This window comes from Trematomus bernacchii, unplaced genomic scaffold, assembly GCF_902827165.1.
Source record: "Trematomus bernacchii unplaced genomic scaffold, fTreBer1.1, whole genome shotgun sequence".
NCBI lineage: Eukaryota > Metazoa > Chordata > Actinopteri > Perciformes > Nototheniidae > Trematomus > Trematomus bernacchii.
The window spans coordinates 6,782,268-6,803,940 of record NW_022987720.1 but is presented as its reverse complement, the minus strand read 5'-3'; the positions used below and the strand labels follow the sequence as shown (position 1 = coordinate 6,803,940).

The 21,673-nt window shown below is 41.8% G+C and overlaps 2 pseudogenes; both read right to left on the bottom strand.

The window, feature by feature from the left end:
• Positions 1–366: 366 nt before the first annotated feature.
• LOC117492747 lies at positions 367–14,945 on the bottom strand (annotated as a pseudogene).
• Positions 14,946–15,676: 731 nt separating this feature from the next.
• On the bottom strand, positions 15,677–20,924 carry LOC117492745 (annotated as a pseudogene).
• Between the last annotated feature and the right edge of the window lie 749 nt (positions 20,925–21,673).

The following is a 21,673-nucleotide window of genomic DNA, read 5'->3' as shown; positions in this document are numbered from 1 at the left end:
GCAGAAGAAGGAATAATCAATGCTCTGCTTAACAAAAACCATATAAAAATGTCACACCCATCCCTGTGGGATTTCTATTTGGTTTCATAGGTTCTAACTGAATGTTTTTTGCAGCAATAGTTTTATTTTCATTGTTTCTGTTCCTTGTGTAGGTTATTTTGTATGTGGTTTGTGTTTACTTTAAGGTTCATCTTCATGCTGATATCTTTAATCAAAGGGTTCATGTTCAGATCAAATACAATTCCGATTTTCTATACAATAGCTGTACATTATTGTAAATAATTTGACAAAACTTGACAGATTGTTTCTTCAAGCCAACATATTTAAGGATTTATAAAAAGGTATATTCTATAGTTTATGGAGTTGTCAGTATCCCCTGTCTATCTTGTGCTGCTGGTCCAGAAGTGTCTGTTCCATGCTCATTTTGGCATCTTCAAAATCTGGATTAATCTTCAATACTTGTTGGAAGTCACTCTTGGCTTCATCGAAAAAACCTGTAAGACATTAAAAATGTTCATAGATAAAAATGTCATGATATGTAATGTACTGCCAAACTAGCTCATTAAGAGTCAGCAGTTTTAAGTTCTGGGCATCATGAGAACGAGTGAGTACACAGCTCCATCTGGTGTTAAAAGAAGAACATACCAACTGACACACACACACACACACACACACACACACACACACACACACACACACACACACACCTAATGCTGGGATCGCACCACAACACAGACCGTCTGCACCCCTTTCTGGTGGATTTTAGTCCCATTTAAAGGGGACCTATCATGCAAAATGCACTTTTGTACGTCTTTTATACATGAATATGTGTCCCCGGTGTTCCAGGGAACTCACCAAGTGTCAGAAAACACAACCCTCTCTATTTTCCTCCATACCCAAATCTCTAAAAAAGGGTCTGCAACGGATCTGATAAAAACTGATCCAGATTTGAACACTGTCCTGACGTCAGGACGGTGGCACTACGGCTATTGGGCCAACTCCACCAATCAAGAGGAGACAGCCACGGCCATTGCCGTTCGAAAGCGCTGGAGACGCTGTAGTACATATGCCAGGCCAGTAGATGGTGCTGTTCTCACTGAATCTGCCCTTGCAGAGCAGAGCTAAAAAAAAGTGCAAATTGAGCGAAATGAGGCATGGCTAAAATGCATGATCTGTTTGGTATTTTGCAAAGAAAAAAGTATAAATATGCCTTATATAGGTATGGTCCTACACTATATTATTCAAATATAGCATGATAGGTCCACTTTAAAGAAAGCTTGGTTTCTATAGTTCACTGAGCCAGTGTTGTGCTGTTTTGATTGATCATTTTACCAATCTATGCATCTACTGTACCACAATGTGACCATATGACTCCAAATCAATGCAGCATTGTATTAATACACCTGGATTTTAGTCGACTTATTCTATTTTATTTTATTTTGTTTCTGGCATCATGTGAAGCATTGTCCCCCCAAAGCAAACCAGATATTAATCCTACACTGGACAAATATGATATTGAAGCCAATGAACATTGCATCCAATAAAGAAACTGCATAGTTGTCATGACAATATTCATATAAAAGGCAATTTAAATTTAAAAGAGGTGTGTATCCTAGTGATGGCAGTTTGACACTGAAGCTTCGAACGGAGCTTCAACCCTGGACTTCCTATTCCATAGAAGCAGTGATTCGAAGCTTGCTTCAAATCACGTGACATATGACGTCAGAAGCAGCAACTGCTTCAAATCACGTGACATATGACGTCCGAACCATTAACTGCTTCATTTCCTGAATGAATCAACTCACTGGTTCGCCGTCCAATCAGGTGATTCAATGCACTGCCTCGTCTCTATTCTGACAGGTGACAGGTTGAAACAGTTTCGAATTTGAGCTCTTCAACACTTTATAACCGCTCTAAACAATGCGCAATGTGTGGGTTGTTGTCGTAGTTTACGTTGTTGCTGTTGAGTTGTTGTTGGTATTGCATTTTAATTGGGTCATTATAGAGCAAGCCAGGAAGAAAGATAGGTCGTTCTGGCTCGGGAAACACTTTGAAATGTGGAGAAGTTGTGAACAAAAAGACAATTATGACTAATATAAAAACAGTTCAATAGTTTAAGGAATAGATAGCCCAGTGGATAGAGCCGCCGGCACCATTGCGGCGATGTCCTCCGCGCAGTTGGTTCTAAGCCCGGAATGGGTGAATTTTTAATCATTGCTTTTCAACTTTAATACTTTAATAACTGATCAAAGGCCCTCTCCGCCCAAAAAAATGTCCAGCACTCTCTAGTCTCTTCTCAATAACCCAATACACACAATTATCAATCTTTAATTGCAAATAGAACATGATATTCAGTCTTAGTGTGTGTGTGCATCGAATATTTTTCAAGGCAAAGATACGTTAAACCCACTGCAGCCTTGCACTTCGCCAGGAGAGGTCGCTGTAACTGAAGCTTCGAGAAATTAACCTATTTCTGACACAATTGTCCAAGTGGTTCGATGCTTCATTCAAAGCTTCATTTTGCCATCACTAGTGTATCCTTCTCGTCTAGTTATGTTGTACAAGGCTGCATTGATTTGGGGTCAATAGGTCACATTATATGGAAGCTATTGCAAAATAAAACGTTTTATTTATTGTTAGTTTTAGTCATCTAAAAAATAAAATGGGCTAAAATCCACAAAAGAGGTTCCGACAGTTAGTGAAGCAGACCTAGAAAACACAAGTGAATATCAATCCAATATCCAACCTAAATATACAATTATTTTTGACATTTATTTTGAAGCAAAGCGGAAGTTAATTCTTTTTTACTCTGTCACCCCTAGATTCCACCGGGTCCGTCTGCGTCGCGGTTTTGGTCCGGCCTCCTCCGGCGTCATACCCTACCAGGCGCGTTTCAGAAGCATTTCAGAAGCGGAGCGTCTTGCCTGCCGGCTCGCAGTTTTTGTTGATTTGGGCATATTTCCTGGACAGGCTACTTTGTACAGACAAAGTTAATAATAACTGTAATATTCCAGTTATAAACGACATGAATCAAAGATGTGTTGCTGTATTTTAGTGGTAAAAAAATGCATTCATCATCATAATTATTCTATATATTGTACGAGGGCGAGGGCATCCCCACTGGGGGTGGGGGGCGGCCCGGAACGGGCCGTCGTAAGGGGGCCGCGGTAGGCGTCGTGGCGAATGAAGAAAACCTCCGCCAGCCGTAGAAAACAGGGCCGCTGTGCTGCGACGGGCGTGAATATCCCGGTGGCCCCCAGCCGGGAGGAGCGCTGCCCGGCCGCAGGCGAAGGCACAGCGGCGGCGGGTACGAAGTCCCCGGAAAGAAGGAGCGGTATCCCCGGGGGCAGGAGCAGCATCCCCGGGCGGAAGGAACCGTGGACAGGGGAGAGGCCAGACGGGGTCAGACGGGGCGACGTCCGAAGCCACCGTCGAGGCGAACCGTGAGCCGAACCGTGAGCCGCGGTTAGAGGAGAGGCCAGGCAGGGTCCGGGAGCGCGCCACCCACGGGCCGATGAAGGCGTGGGCGACATCCGAAGCCGCTGCCGAGGCGAAGGAAGAGGCCAGAAGCGCGCCACCCACGGGCCGAAGAAGGCATGGGCGACGCCCGAAGCCGCCGTCGAGGTGGCGAAAAAGCGAGAGGGTCCACACGAGGCCGACCAGACATGGTCAAACCTCCTCTCAGGCACCAGAAAAAAAACTCGGAAGGGTCGTCCTGTCCACGATTAAAAACAGGTGGGCGAAAAAGCGAGAGGGTCCACATGAGGCCGACCAGACTTGATCGAACCTCCTCTCCGGCACCAAAAAAAAAAAAAAGAAGAAAAAAAAAAGGGGGCTAACAGTCGGATGTCGTTAGCCGCTAGCTGCTAGTCGTCAGCTGTCCGTTAGCCGTTAGCGAGCGCAGCCGGACATGCAGCCGCATGTCACAAATAAACCAGGCATCGTCGTGTATCGGCTCCATGGAAGGCTTGCTGTCCCCCAGTGCCGAAAAGCCGTGGAAATGGCGAGCGTCGTCCGCGGCCATTCCGGAGGGCGCACCGAGCCACAGTCCGTGTGCACGTGGCAGCCACGGACGTCTCCAAAAATCTCCGGCATTTCGAGAAAAACAGTATGTTTTTTGCCGTGTTCGATTCAGTCTCGGACCCTTCGCGAGACTTATGTCGGGGTCACCAATGTAGTGCCAAGAGATAGGAGTCGGAGGCGGTGCTTCGAAGGTGCAAATGGGAACTTTAATGAGCAGCAGAAACGGACATGTTGTCGGGTCGCAGCCCAGGAAGAGAAGAAAGCGAAAGGGAGGGCACGCCATAAATACAGTCAACAACATATATGTCCGTGCGGAAACAATACCCCCAACCTGTAGTTCCATGATTGGATTATGTAACCCAGTGTATTAATCAGTGATCACTACAATATATAATTTACACAGTGCCTGTAAACCGGAGGAGAACGCTGGCATTTCTCCTCCTACTTGAAAGACTACGGAGGGATAGGGTCTGCAAAGTTAGTTTGTGTGTGTGTATATATATATATATATATATATATATATATATTGTTAGAAATTAAAATCAATGTTTTATGGCATAATTTAGTCTAAAACATACCGTCAGTTTAAAAGCAGTCTTATGAAGAACTCATTGATTCCAGTATTGTGTTCACACCTTAAAAGGTGTGAAAGGAGGGATTGTTAGAAATTAAAATCAATGTTGATGTGGCGTAATTTGAATGAAATACACTGTATTTCATTTACATCTGTTTTATTCTGAAAACCGAAGATTCACATGTGACTTCGGGTTTTTCCGCTGGTGAATTTCGTCATTTCCGGTTAGCATTAGCTTGTGGCGAAATGCTACGTTTTCAAACCGTGAATTGAAGGTGAAATAACGTGATGTTGTACACTAAACACCCTGAGTTTAACACTCATTTATTGACGCTGGAATGAGGTTTATTAGGGAATGTTTAGATGACCACAGACATCAGATTGATGTAATTCAGCAGCAGAAACCGACAGGATTTGCATTGGACACGCCCCCGTCGACGCCGGCCAATAGGAGAAGACTACAGGTCTTACCCGGGAGACCCAAGAAGGATCTCTCTCTCTCTTTGCCCCAGCTGACCCAGCACGGACCGGCCAAAACAGCTGGCAGGAGCAAACCACCAACGAGCTCATTTCTTTTGTAAACCACCGCATCTTTTGTGTAATTAAATGCTGTTAACTTGTATAAGCTTGCCTTGACTCTTTTCAGTCTCTCCTGCTCTCGGGGTTCAAGAATAACTAACAATTGGCAACCACGAAGGGACTCTGAGACTGGAGAGTACTGGAAGAGGGGAAAGCTGCAGCTAACTAGCATCACAACAGGCGGCAGACAGAGGATTTTTTGGCTGGGCCTAAATAAAAGGTGAGACAGTTACCTGTTTAATTAAAAAACTGTATAGTTAAATAACTTACATTAGGTGCAAGCGTTGGTGGTGCGGTTTTGTTTATAGTGTTTCTTCGGCGCCGCCCGATTAATGTGAATATTAAAGACCTTTGGGAAGGCACTAGAGGTTATCTGGTTTACATTGGACTGGCTCCAAATAGTGTTAACATCTCTGGGGAGGTACGAGCCATGCTCTGTTTAGCACTGGACTGGGTCCGTTCATGTTAGTTTATATGTTTGATGTGTTAAACCGGCGTAGTCTCGTTTAATAAAGTATATTGTGTGGAGTTCTTAAGCCGAAAAGTATATTTTTGTGTGATGTTCTAAGCCGGAAAGATTGTGTACAAGATTGGTATAAGATCAGCTTTTAAGGTCAGCATCTATAGAATTTAGAGCTAAGATAAATGAAGTTTGTATTGGAGTGTTTCAAGCAGTGTGGTTTTCAATTGCATCCCATTGTTCCCCTCCCCTTCCCCCAGTCACATGAGGTTAATGCTAAGCTAGTTAGCTAGCCAGTTGGCATTACTAGGTGATACAACTGGTAACTACTGGGATGGTGGATACACAGGGATGGTGTAGACGAACATTGAGAGTAGATTAAGTTGTTTTTGTTTTTCATGCTTTTCAAAGAAAGTAATTTGAACTTTATTTGGGTAAATAAACCGGAAGTAGGTTTATGAACCGGAAGTATTAGTTGATACATTTGAAAGGAGTTAAAAATAAAACAGCTCCCCTAGCGGACATAAGTGTTACAGTCAATACATTCTTCACCACACACAGATAAAGATTACATGTGGTTTCTCTGAATTGAAGTATTGTAGTTATGACATTTGCATAATTTCATAAACTTAAGAATACACTGTACACAGTTTATTTGAATTTTCATATTTTAAAGGTCAAAACCATACACTGTACATTTTTTATTTTTTAAATTTCTGATTTTAAAATTTGCATAATTTCTAATTTACTTTATTAATTTTTTATTAAAAACTTTAAAAAAAAGAATAAAAAAAAAAACGAAAAAAAAAGAATCCCAGATATTAAAGTTAAGTTCGGATGACATAGGATATTTTTTATCAGGAACGAAGGTGCTATTCAGTAGATTAGTGATTCATCTTTGATACATTTAATAACTATATCCAACTACTTAAGAAATATGTCACCAAAAGACACTAAGTTAAGAGCATTCTCAATGCCAGGCTCAACTGCAGATATTAAGGAGAGGGTAAACATCAGGTCAGATGCTATGACAGCGCCAAAAGATAGACAGAAGACATGGAACAGAATAGAGAAACTGTTCGAGCAGTGGCAAACGAGAGGATTGATTCCAGCAGATGATAAACCTGGACCAACGAAAGCCCATAGAAAAGCAGTAGTTGAATATGAGAATGGAGAATACCTACAACAGCAAGAGGCATGGATCAAAGCTGGACGACCCTCGTGGTATGGACCTGGAAAAAGCGCTATGAACAAAGCTGAAGAAAGAAAAGCTAGAGTTACAAGTCTGATACTCCATCTAAATATGCCAGCCAGGGATTGACAACAAGCTTACATTTGGTAGAAGCAGCAGATCTGCCAGTAAATGAAGACACAGCAGAAATAACAGAAGAGGCTCCAGTTATCCAAACTCCAAAGCAGTATCCAAGCCTGACCGAAGTGCCTCCTCCCGACATATCAGAGAACAACCCTTCTCACCAAGCATCAATTCAAGCCCCAAATGTGAAAGAATTGGCATATGAGGTAAGAATCCTATCCAGTGTCAACCAGCTGATGGAAGCAGAACGCATCAGAGAGGAAGAGTTCAACAGAAGAATGGAAGCAGAACTCATCAGAATGGAAGCAGAACTCATCAGAGAGGAAGAGTTCAAAAGAAGAATGGAAGCAGAACGCATCAGAGAGGAAGAGTTCAACAGAAGAATGGAAGCAGAACTCATCAGAATGGAAGCAGAACTCATCAAAAGAATGGAAGAAAGACAAGAACAAGAAGAAAGGAAAATATGGGAAAAAGAGCAAGAAGAGAAAAATTACCGAACTGGTTGCTCTCCTGAAACAACACATTCTGCAGATGAAAGAAAACAACAAATAACTAAAAAATGGGGAGAATCTCAAATAAAACGCCGAACAAATTACTCTCCTGACAAAGACTATTCCAAAGGAGATGAAGATGAAGATGACGACGGCAGTACACAGTTTGTAACCAGTAGACACTCCCCCTACCAAGAACAGTCACAGCAACGACGCAGATTTGCATCTCCCTCAGAGAACAATAGTAGGGACGAATACCCTGGGACATGCCCCAAAGCTGGAAGAACCAAGACCAGTGCACATACCTTCATGCCATTGATAGCGGCTGAGAGAGGAGGATTTGACTACCAACCATGGGCTCACAGGGACATGGAATCATTAGTGGCAAAGCTACCTCCACTCACCCAAGGAGGTCAGAAGTGGGTGAAAGATCTGGAGAAGTACACTGTCCAAGACCACCTGTGCTTGGGAGACATGAGGGCACTGCTTAGACGGATAGAAGGCAGACTAGAGGCAAGAGCAGTAGATTTCATGGCCAAATGCACCAACTCTCCAGATGACACTTCATTCAACAATATCAGGTCGAGCTATTGGGCTGCTATTCGTAGCATCTACCCGACAACACGCAGTTTACACGCCCTCAACAGCCTGAGAAAAGAACCGGGGGAGGACATGCATACCTTCCTGAAGAGATGTGAAGGAGTGTGGGAGGACTGCACTGGAGAACGACATGACGTTTCTCCGGCTGTCGTAATGTTGTGGAAGAACGCGGTCATTAAAGCCCTTCCCCGATCAGTTCAGGTATGCCTGGAAGCCGTGGTGGGATTAGAAGCTAAACTCCCAGAAGAATGGAAACTACAGCTCATTCACCACAACATGACATACCAGGCAACACAGACGGAAAATGACGAAATGATGAAAGCACTAAAACTAAGACTTTTGAAGATGCAAGTAGCTGAGAAAGATGCAGAAGCTGAGAAAGATGCCAAAGTTGAGAAAGATGCCGAAGCTAATAAAAACAAGAAATCGACAAAGCAGATGGCCATACTAGCAGAGAAGGCAGGGGGAACACCTCCAACAGTTCAAACTCAGGAAGAACCAAAGAATCAAACACCTGCATATCCTCTTACCCAAGTACAGCCGCAAGCACAGGTATACCCTCCCATACAACAAAAGGGACAATGGAGAGGAAAGCAACGATCAAGAGGGAGAAGGGATGATGGCTGCTTCATATGTGGTGATTGTAGACATTTGGCCAGAGATTGCCCCACTCAGCAATATCCACCACAATGTAGCCCCTCACAATACATAGGAGAACCAGTGTTAGATATTAGGAAAATTGAGGCGGAAGCATATGCCAGGTCCATGAAGAATATTTCTGTTGGATCAGGTGATTGGGTGAAAGTAAAAATCCACAAGATTAACTCGTTGCAACCTGTATGGAGTGGACCATGGGAAGTTGTAGAACGCACTGCAGATGCACTCCGGATCAGAGTTAACAAAGGAACATGTTGGCACTTTCTTGCAAATTGTGTAGCCGTACCGCCACATTTCCAGAAACGGCACGGCAGTTAGAACTGATTTTGGAAAAACTGGTACAACACTAAGTAATTGAACATTTTTAGGAAAGGCACCACCAGAGAAAAAACACATTTTTACACTCAAACTATTTCCAAGTCATAGACAAGGAATTTAGATAATATAAACTTAATGTTCACCAAAAGTAATAAGTATAATAGAAAGTAGACATGGGCTTACACTTGAGTCAATTTACATTACTGTGATCTGATTAGTGTCCTCTGCAGGTTTTTACTGTCCTGAGAAACAGTGGGATTACAATATTGGAGAAAGTATGGAGATGTTCTTTCGTAGTGTGGGGAATGTGATGCTTGAAACATGTAAGTATTTCAATTTATAGGAGAAAATGGTTTCTTGAAAGAGTTATGTTGGGTAAATATGTAATAATGGTTGAAATAATTTTTAGAAGGAGATTTTGTAATAACATTAGTAGACATTAATTGTGTTGTTTAGATGGCATTTAACAACTAAGACAGATAGTATGATTAGAAAAAGACAGAGTGGAAAGGGTTGAATTTTTTTAACCTCAGTGTGCTAGACTTCCTATAGGTAATGCGTCCCGAGACCTGGACTCCCCCTCTGAGTCAGAAAGGCTACGACCCCGACCCTCCAAGCTGACAAAAGACCTAACCCAACAGGAGACTCCTCCTTCTCCATCGAACAGACAGAGAACCAGAGCTGAACCAACAACAACAACAAGACTGCATCCAGAACTGCAGCCAGAACTAACTCCACCTGTGGCATCCAGAACCAAACGGCATGCTGATATACAGAGAGAGATACTCTCATCAGTCCCTCAGACAGGACATGAAGTTCCAAGCTGAGCCACGAGATTTGGCACAAGAGCAAAGTGTGGGACATGAGAGCAGAATCCGCCCTCCATAAAAACAGTAGAGAGACTGTAAAGGAGGAGATGAAATGCAAAGCAGTACAAGAACAGTGGCATGATGTGGGCTGCAGATGTAACCGGGCCAAAGGCTGCCTAAAAGAGTTACAGCCGATGGATTCAAGAGCTGATGGACTGAAGACAGAATCAGAGGAGTTGGCATGGTCGATTGGAAGTGAGGAGGCCGGGGTCACGGCTTGAGAAAACCAGGGGAGGAGAACAGGAAAACGGGAATGAGTGAGTTTACACATAAACACACTTATTCACAAAACGCACATAAAAGTGACCACATTTAAAAAACTTGAATTGACTTAATAAATACGTAAAGACAAAAAGATGTATTAACCATGAATTAATCAATTGGTAAATTAAAATAGCAGTAAAAAGGAAACTATTAAAGTAAAATGAGAATCATCCTAAAACACACTGAGGGATAAAGGGGGAGACATGATGGAAACATTCACTACGCTTTAAGCAGTGGGTGTTTGAGTACAGAGTAGAACTATATTCTTCAATCTTTCCATCATGTTAACAAATTGTTCGTTAAGAGATTCTTATTCATGTGTGAATAAAGTGGTGATTTAATTTGTTACAATATTGATCTACAGATTAAGGGATAGTTTTAGGAACCACTGTATAAGTTCAGACAAATCTTTATTTGTATGGATAATGTTAAAGGGAGAGCTAGGACCAAGCCAAATATAGTATTCCAATCTAAAGTATTGATTTCACCATTGTGGCATAGTTATCACCATAGGAGGGCTTTAAGATGGAAATACGAAATGACTTCTGTTTTAAATCCTTGATGAAGGAGGGAAGTAATTGCTGCATGTTCGAAACACCCAAGGTTCCACACCACTGCTAAGGGGGTTAACATTGTTTTTTAAGTAGACCAGAAAAGGGGTTTAAATGAGTATAAGGAGTTATGAAATACATAGCAGAGCTACACAGATCCTAATAATGTTTTGACTCAAGATAATAGCCACATGTACATAAGTTTCTGAAATAGATATTTTAGACATTTTAATACTAATTAGGTGTAAATAAACTGCAAGTAGTAGTACTATAAGGAAGTGAATTTTGTACCAAATTTCAAGAAAGGTGGGAGGCAGAAGTCCCAATGAAAAGTTAGAACCATCTTGAAAATCATAGTTGAAATCGTGAATGAATAAGGAATGGCGCTCCGCATATGACATATTTTTGTAGATAAAGGGTACCCGCCTATGCTGAATTACCTCTGAAAGACTCTGCAGAGCACGACATGGCCAAAAGACCGAGACCAAATTACCTTTGACCCTGACTGACAGTGTGACAAAAGCACTGTCAATAACTGACTCTGGGGTGTACCTGACCGAACCTGACTTGACAACCAGACGGTATGAGTGTGAATGAATGCCGGCATGTGATCAGTGTAACTGCATGATTCTAAAACAATAACTAACCAAGCATGTTTTTGGACTAACATATTATTTTGGAGCTCCAAGGGAAACCGCACATGGGACCCGTTTCTAATCTACTTGATGATATTTTACTCCCACAGGAGTTGGCGTTTTGCAAATGAAAACTCAAACTATAATTTGAAGATTCTGTTTCTTTTAAGACTGAAAGATGAAGAGAAACATTTATTTTCACTGAGGTGTTTACTGTGGAAAGATAATAATAATGGATTGTAAAATTGCTATGTCCCTAACCAAAATGTAACTGAAAGTTTTTCTTTCTCCCCTCCCCATTTCAGGATTTTGTTACACATGAGTTCATGTGTAAAAAGGGGGAGAGTGGATATATGTATAATGTATAACGTCAACATGGCTTGTCAAATTCACAATTTAAATTTTTTCTTTTAGGGATTGAAAGAAACCTTCCGCCCCAACCTAGATGTTCAAACTGAGCATTGAATGATAGTTTTAGAATTAACCTGCTCCATATCTGGGGATAAGATACTGTTTGATGAATGTTGACATGTTTCTAAATATTGATTGCATTTTGAACAGGTAACACAGATGCAGTGGCCAAGGGGCTACTGTGAGAGATGTAATTCCAGAATAGAATACAGAAGAAGTTGACCTGTGATAATGAAACAATTTTGTAATATTTTAACAGACATTAGAGTAACTGAGGTTTGAAATATAGAAAGAACATATACAGTTAAGCTAAAACATAGTAATGTAATGACACAGAATTTATTTTAGACAACATCTTGTAACTAGCCTGGGTAAAGAAATAGAAGTAAAAGCCATGGACTTTATTGTTTAGGTCATTATGGGGATATACATTTAATTTATAATAGAAAGACATTTGATGACAGTATGTTGGAATTCTGTATTCATTTTTTCAGCTTGATAATGACAGGTAGAAGCAGTATTGCTAGGTGCAACTGATGGGATTTCTGCACACGAGCCAAGCAGAGAATGAAGTACCTTTTATAGGACAGATACACTCAGGAAACCACACTCTGACAGCATTATGACTTCAGTTGTTTTTGAATCCATAATGAAATTGTATTACATAACGTTAGTGTGTGTCTTTACCCACAAACAGGAATAGTTCATTGTTATATTAGATTTGGAAAAAAGATTACAAGGATTTTATTTAGGAACAACACAGATTGCTCATCAGACATTCCGAGCTATTGAAATAGTTTATTTAGTTCACCATGAAGATGTTTTATTTTTGTTTGTAACATATGCCGAGTATATTAAGATTCAGATATCAGCAGGTTCTGAATTATTATTCCTCTGTCCCACCAACCAACAAGAATGTGGATGGGGAGGAGAACTAATCTGATATAACCAGAGCAGAGATTCCATAAATCACACCAGAGACACAGTAAAAGGATGACACAAACAGTCAGATAAAAACAGACCGATAGAATAGCGCTAGACATTAGTTGAAAACAGGGAGTAGTGTGCAACACTTGAAGAGGATAGGATTGTTTAAATAAAGAGTAATATTTTCAGATAGCTTTTATCCTTCTTATATTTTGTGAAAGAACAAGTGCCTTTACACCAGATACAGTATGAAGATGATATATATGATGTGAAAGGAGGGAGTTCGACGTTTTCCATACCAAGCTAATTGCTGCTATTTTACGAAGTGATATTAAAGGTTTAAGCTAGAAGTTATGCACAAATGAAAAACTTCGCATTATGATGAATATGTATTGTTACTATTTGTATTTTCTACCCCTTTATGAGTTAGTACTATGCAAAGTTCAGATGAAGAACTTCATTGATTTCAGTATTATGTTCATAACCTTAAAGGGTATGAAAGGAGGGATTGTTAAATACCAAGCTAATTGCTGCCTATTTTGAAAAGTGATATTGAATGTTAAAACTAGAAGTTTAAGCACAAGGGAAAACTTATGTTGAAGACCAACCGAAGTATTTTTTGTATTTTTGATGACGGTTATTTAAACCATTCCATTTTGATAGTATGGTTTTTGATATGAGTTATGTACTATGCAAAGTTCAGATGAAGAACTCATTGATTTCAGTATTGTGTTCACACCTTAAAAGGTGTGAAAGGAGGGATTGTTAGAAATTAAAATCAATGTTTTATGGCATAATTTAGTCTAAAACATACCGTCAGTTTAAAAGCAGTCTTATGAAGAACTCATTGATTCCAGTATTGTGTTCACACCTTAAAAGGTGTGTGAAAGGAGGGATTGTTAGAAATTAAAATCAATGTTGATGTGGGCGGTAATTTGAATGAAATACACTATTTCATTTACATCTGTTTTATTCTGAAAACCGAAGATTCACATGTTGACTTCGGGTTTTTCGCTGGTGAATTTCGTCATTTCCGCGTTAGCATTAGCTTGTGGCGAAATGCTACGTTTTCAAACCTGTGAATTGAAGGTGAAATAACGTGATGTTGTACACTAAACACCCTGAGTTTTACACACTCATTTATTGACGCTGGAATGAGGTTTATTAGGGAATGTTTAGATGACCACAGACATCAGATTGATGTAATTCAGCAGCAGAAAACCGACAGGATTGCATTGGACACGCCCCCGTCGACGCCGGCCAATAGGAGAAGACTACAGGTCTTACCCGGGAGACCCAAGAAGGATCTCTCTCTCTCTTTGCCCCCAGCTGACCCAGGGCGGACGCGGCCAAAACAGCTGGCAGAAGCAAACCACCAATGAGCACATTTCTTTTGTAAACCACCGCATCTTGTGTAATTAAATGCTGTTAACTGGTATAAGCTTGCCTTGACTCTTTTCAGTCTCTCCTGCTCTCGGGGTTCAAGAATATCCAACAATATATATATATAAATGCTATATATGCTCTGAACGTTCCACTTCCTGCCCGACCTTACGTTACGGCTGCGCCGCGTCAAAAATAGGATTCATCCTAATTTTAGAGGAGCCCTGCGCCGAGCCTCTTCTGGGACGCTTCTGAGCCGTAACGCGCCGCGTGTGGTGGAAATAGCACCCATTGACTAGAGTGGCCGCGATCGCCGTGAGCACCGCGGCGCAGCCGTAACGCGCCGCAGACGCAGGCTTGAAAATAACAGATAGCTCTCTCTCCTGTGTTATTGTGAACTTTAGACTAAAAGGGGTCTCTGTACCCTTACCTAGTCTATAGTGGATGAGTCGGTTGTAGAAAGGTGTCTCATAGCTGCTGTCACTCTGTATCGCTAAAGAGAAGTCCTCCACCGCTTCACCAAAATCCACCCGGAGGTACTTTATCTGTCCGCGGTTGTTGTAAACAGTGGCCAAATGACTGGCTTTACAATCCCTGTGGAAATATGACAGCGTTAAAGAAAGTCTCCGAAAATGACACCGAAGTGAAAGAAACATCAACGTTAGCTAACAGTTAGCTTTAGCCGGGGACACAGAATTGGACGGAAAACAGAAGCTGTAACACTAAAACGACTACAGACTTGCTATACATCGCCAAAAAGGAACAAACAGTACCTGGTCTGTAAGCAGGACGAGATAAACTTTGTGTACAGTAGTTCTGCACATTTGAAGTTCTGGTTTTAAACTCAGAGTGAGCATTTTCAAGTATTTGAGGGTTGTCTTGCTCCATTGGCTGTGAATTGTGGGTGTTTCTCAATCGCGAGTAAAGCTGCTTCAGAGCCACTATTTCAAGCATACGTCATCGAGTGCCGCCGAAGTACTGTTCCAATCTCCAGCATACTTGGAAATCTACCGAGCCCGGCGTACTCCGTTTGGAAAAATATCGAGGCTGCACATGAGTAGACTACGCGGTCTTAAAATCCCCACAATGCTTTGCGCACGGACCAATTTCCCCAAATCTGTGGCGGAAGATGTAAGGCGGGGCCTCTCATATGACTCACACCTGCTAGCCTGTTCCACTCTTCGTTTCCGAATGCCAGGAAGTATTCTTGCCTCGCTTCTAAAGCAAGATGCTCAGCAGACATGTGCGACCAAGCAACCGTACTCGCGATTGAGAAACACCCTCTGTTAAGGTTTGTTGTGTTTCCTAAAGGCGTGACGACACGCAAAAAAAACCGTCCAATCACGTTTAGTGCGTCTCAAGTAGGCAGGGCTTATCAATGGGACAATAACTTCAGAATGCATTTCATTTGGAGTTGTTTATTATATGGATATCATTTCTACATATGTTGATGCTTCTCTGCATTTTCTTGGAGTTATGATGGTGCTGGTTGAGAGAACCTGCTTTTACTAATATGTCACTTAAAAAATTGACCACAGAAGATGCAACACATTGATAAAAACGACTATAAATGAGGCTTTTATTTATTTTTTATTCGTTTCTTTTTTCAAAATACAAGTCGTTATGGTCATCCATCAATATAAAAGGCAGTACAGTACATTGATAAAACTGTTCACCTGGTCCCAAACAATGAACAAATGTACATAAGGTGCAAACGACAAAATGTAAACATTTGGAGAAAATATTCAGAGGTTAGACAGAATAATTGCCCCAGAGGAGATCTGCCTTTGGCGTGTTGAGTCGGTGCTTCTTCGCTCTGCAAAAACAAGTAAAGATTACCAACTGCAAATCCAGATCGACTACATTTGTTCAGACTCGATCACTTACCCCTTTTTACACCTGCAGGTCTTGAGTAGCTCTGACCTGGAGGATGCACACACTGGCCTCTGCAGGAACCCATCTGCCTGGCTGGTTGTGTCACAAATCACTGCATCACAGTGGACCTAGATCTGGTGACAGACAGGATGATTTACTATACAGGGCTTACATGCAGCAGTGGCCCAAAAGACTCCAGATTTGGATGTACAAGTCTTACCTGGCCTTTCAGAACCTCGCTCATCTTAGTGTGAAAGTGAACAATCTTTACAGAGAAGCGCTTGAGGTGGGACGGGACTAAAACTCTGGAGTCACTCACAACGGGATGAAAATTCGTTGCATAGCTGTCATCGCGATTCTCACAGCTAGTGAAGGAATTTGAACGTTAAAATAAGCAGCCGTTAAATGAAATTAGAATGCTTTTTAGTGGATTATTAAGACAGTGTTTACACAACTCACTTCTGACCAAGGTCTCAGTCGAGAACAGCGTAGTAGTTAGTTTTGCACACACATTACCTGTCCACAATGGATGGTCCCAGCTTGGGCAGAGATGTCCTATCTTCATAAAGGGTTGCCCAACAGTTCTCAGCAATGAGTTCCAAGTAAGGGTCGGTAGAATGCATCAGCTCCACCTCAAAATACAGAGGCTGCCGCAGATATTCACCCATGGATAATCCTCTGCTTGGTAGAAGAGCTCGGTAGGATGGATCTGCAGGAGAAGAGTCCCGTTAGAGAAAGGAGGCCTGGACATTTACAGTGTTTTGTATGCATGAACAAGATGTAGTAAAATTCCACCATGCCTTGGGCTAGCCTCATCTGCACCATCTAGCTGCCCGGTGCCGATCTCTGCAGCGGGCTCATAGGTTCTTGGTTTAGCGCTTGAAGGCAACAGTCTGAGTCTCATTGACCACATAGAAGCAGGAAATGGTTTGCCTATTAGGGGAAAAATAAAATATATAAATGCATACATTGAAGGTGTTCATCTCCAATTATACAGAATCAAATATTTTACCTGTAATCAGGATCAACTGGTGATGTGTTGGCTGCTCCTTTGGCGTTGTTGTAAGACAGGCGGATCTCATTTCATACATCATGTAGTTGTCAAAGAACTATTTAACAAAAGGAAATGCATTAACATTTGCCAAAAAAACTCTTTTGATATTTAAATGTGATTCAAACTCACCGTTCTGGTGGTTCCACAGGTATCCACACTGAAGGAGAAATATGCAAGCGATCGTCGCTGAACTGTGGTGTGCAGGACTGGTCCTTTAGCGTCAGCTGACTTGGCTTCAGATTACGAGTGGATTCAACCTTCACAGCCAAAGCGGTCATTGTGCCATTGGGGTGGCACTCTGGAGGAAGAAGCAGGGCAATGTGTAAAGCAACAAAATCCATCAATTAAAGCAGCAAATATACTTAGCATGTTGCATCTTACCAGTTGCCTTTTAAGGGGGAAGTAGCAAGCCAGATAGAGATCAGCAAGCACCCAGTCGTTTGCACGATCCAACAGAAGCAGGTCAATTCTGGATTTGACTGATTCTGCAGTGAGCAGCTGTGGAAAAGAAAGTAAAGTTAGCCAATGCAGAAGATCTATGGTGGGATTTTGTAGTTTTCACATACCTCGAAAACAGCGTCCTTGGCAGTGTATGGCAGAATGGAGGCTGAGGTGTGTGCCGTTCTCATAGAAATTGTAGTCTTCAGCCATCTCAGCAGTCAGCTCTCGAGGTCCAACGATAGCCTTGAAATTAGAGCCGTGACTCCCAAACTTCACGCTGATGTAAAACTGGTTCTGGTCACAGGTGCCAGACATGATGGGTAGCACTAGAGCAGTCAAAACCATGCATTATCCATTTGATTGTGTAGCTTTTACTCCAATTAGTTTTATTTAATTTTAGAAAAGACAATTTGCATAAAGATATTGTCAAAAGCAAATTCAATATGATCTCACCAACATCCTGCAGCAGAGGCCTGCAGGTCGACCGGGAGAGCAAAGGAGTTTCTTCAGGCAGGATGATCAACCCACAGATCAGAGGGAGGAAGTAGGATGTAACCATGCGCTCAGGATTCTGCAACAATGAAAAGAAAAAGCTCAGCAACACTGAAAAGTATGCTGGTACAAATGATGTTTTGAATCTATAAGGTCATACATTTTTAAGACAACTCGGCATCAAAGGGCACTTGAAGAGAGAAGATCTTGGAGCCATTAGCCAAGCTGTGTTCCTGGACTGTGAAGCCTTTGGCATTGCTCTCCTCAACAGTGAGGAACCCGTGGAGAGGTGATGTTCCTCAGCTCAACGTCAGGAGGAAGTTCCCAAGAGAACCTGAACACCCGAGTCTCTGGGACAGTGTCTAGAGGAACAAAAGTGGCAGGGTTTACAATTCTAACCAGCCTGAACGTTGAGAGAACAATAGAGTAGTTGGCTTGAGTGCTACTTTAAAAAAAAAAACACTAAATAATTAAAAAGGCACTCTTTGTAAGCAAAGTGGATTATACTGTACTTGGCTTTCTTGAATTCCTATGCAACACACCATTTTGCAAAAACTGACCACTGAAACAGGTGGACAGCCTCGAGTGTTTTGTGTCAGACTTGTTGATCCAAAGCTAGGTAAAAGTCTAACCTCTTTTTGGTCGCCAACATTTTTTCATACCCACTAGAAAATGTGACTTACCATCCTGGACTTGGGGAGATTGAGGCATCAGAGGGGTCATGATGGGGAACAAAACCTTGTATCTGGTATCATCTTGGGTGTCATCTGCCCTCCACATACCTCAAGCATGGGCTCCACGAAGTAGGTGATGTGGTACTGGTAATTTGGGGCATGGCTCTGCAATCATTTATGACATTTCAATAAAACATGCAAATGCACTAGTGACTCTTGCATTTCTAATCTAAGATTTCCCCAACCTTGTAGTAACCATCAGGCGAGCCCGATGGGATCTCAACGACGATGTGGAAGTCTGTGGTACTCAGTGTGTACCCCCCGTGCGGCCATCCTGAGATCCTATCAAGCCTCTGCCCGTTGATGCCCATGTGCATTTCTGAGACTGTAATGCTGGCCCGTCCAACAGAGGAGTCACACCGGCGAGGTACGTGCCAAGAGATCATATCCTCGGTGAAGAGGACACCACCTGTTAATGACAAAATGGAGCTTGTTGAGGTTAACTGTGCAACAATTAAGCTTACTGTGAAGGCAATATGTTGCTCAGGACTCACCTTTGGGACAAGCAGCTGCCAAGTTCACTACATTCAGACCCTGTGGTGCCATGTAGTAGGCGCTCACCCTGAAAACTTCCATGGGGACTCCAGCCACCTAAAGAGAGGAGAAGTTTAAAATAATTGACAAGGAGGGAAAGGAAAAGAAACACTGTATAGGAGTGGGTTGCTTACATCCTCGAATAAGTCTCTGCTGTATTGTGACGGGCTTCGCATAACCAGACGACTAGAGGTAGTTTTTGCAGCGTAGCCCCGGCTTGTTTCAGCCTCTTGCAGCACCATGGCCACTGGTTCTTGGGGTTTGTAAACGTCATCTTCCAGAGACCTTGTGATGCCCTAGAGGCCTACAGGAAAGAGAGGAAAAATTATAAAAGAATGAAGTCCTCATTGGTTGTGTGTAGGGGAGGAATTAAAATAGTATCTGAACAGTTTAATTCAACATACTTCAGGATTGACGTTGAGCTCGTCGTCTTTACCAGCCCCGAAGTCTGTACCCTTAGCATCAGCATCAAGGGTTAGCTATGTGTGTGCGAAACTAAACAGAACAATGGTGGTTTTTTAGCATTTCGTCATTCCATACACACAGATGGTGGAATCATCAATGTAAAGATGATCCGTACTTCCATGTAGTATCCTGTCAGCAGAGGATCTCCCTGGAGGCCCAGCGAGTGTAGCTGCAAAGTCTGAGGGGGGGGGACACGTCATGATCTGACCCATGCTGATGGATTCTCGCCGTACATCTGGGAGTCTCAAGCCAACGTTAAATGTAGCATCATCCTATAAATATAAAAAAAACTAAATTAAGTGAAACTCCCTAATATTCTTTGGTTCCAGCGTCTTGTCATTGAAAATGTAATAGCCTTGCCTTCAGGGACACATTTGAAGTCTAAATGGATATGTTCTGTAACAAATGAGTCAAGAAAGTACCTAGTAGAGGAATTGAGAATACAGTTTTGAGTAGAAGCAGTGTTAATATTTTAGGGATGTACCAAAACAAAAGGGAAATGTACTTTGTGTCTTGTAAGGGTAAGAGGTTAAAAATAAATTCAGGGGGAAACACAAAAAATGGGAGGCAACCATGTGCTTGTTGTGCTAATTCTGTCTCAAGTGACTGAATTAATGGCTCATGTGGCCCCAACTAAACTTGGTAGAAAATTACATTGAATGCTGGTTAAACCACTTAGCTCAAAACAAACCTTGTTGTCCACAAAGCAGCCCATCAGGGAGGTAGTAGATTCTGGTGTTTACCCCACGGGTCAGACTCCATGCTGTATCCACACTGAGCAGCCATGCTAGGTGTCAACAAATGTGCTTGGTGCCATCTGAGGGGAGAAAAATAAGCTTCGTCAGGGACCCCTTTCCTCAGTGATGAACCAATCAGCTCATTATTAGCAGTTTAAATACTTACCTGATAGCCTCCACCTCAAGCTGGTTTCCCACTGCTAAATCCTTGTCCAACGACAGTCTCAATTACATTTGCGGCACAGTCAGACCTTAACCCACTGCCTGTTCAAAGAAAAGGCTTGTGAGGATAATGTAAACAGAATTAACATGCTGTATAAAATGACTTAATGAGAATTTAAGCTTACTTGACTGTGAATGTAGCTTCACATTAGGCCTGGCTTTACCCAAGATGATAGCTGCAGCCATCCATAACAAACTTGAACCATAAAACACATCATTTAGAGACAATTAAGTATACACATAGAAAGAATCTACAAGAAATGTAACTTACATGTTCCCAAGCCTCAGCATGTTGCAGTTTGTAAGCAGCAAAACCAAAACTACAAGAATACAGTCAGTATCAGAGTGTGGCAATGTCCAGCACACCTTCCAACAAAAACACAAGTCTAAAATGAAGGGGACTGGATGATTAACTGAGACATCAGCAGCTGCTTTATATTCCACTTAACGACAAAGCACAGGTGAGGCTTGTTAAGGATTCTCCACACACACACACACACACACACACACACACACACACACACACACACACACACACACACACACACACACACACACCACACACACACACATCATACACACAGGGTGAGCCAATGTATGCCTAGTTTATTAAGAAGATATTGTAAAAACATGTGTATGGAAAGGAAAAACACACATTTTTCAGTAGTGTAAAAAAAAGTATTTATTGTTCAGCAAAAGTATATAGATCTGTATTTGGTGTTATAAATATATTACATTTTTATATTTCAAGAAGCAACAAAATAATCCACAATATAATAAATTAAACTTTTCCTTAAAACCACATGTGCTTTTGATTTTTCCTTTGCTACAGAGACTCATAATGACTGTAATCTAACACTTGATTATTGTTTGTATATATTCTCAAACCTCCTTGCAAGATGATGCACTAACATTTATTAAAGACAGTAAAACCCGAGCTCATCGTTTCACCCGGGTCGATTAGTCTGCTCTGTCCAATTATGCAATGATATATGTTCATTTATGAGGCCATAACAATATTTTCCAACTGGAAGAGTGTTGAGTCAGTGCAGAAGAAGGAAT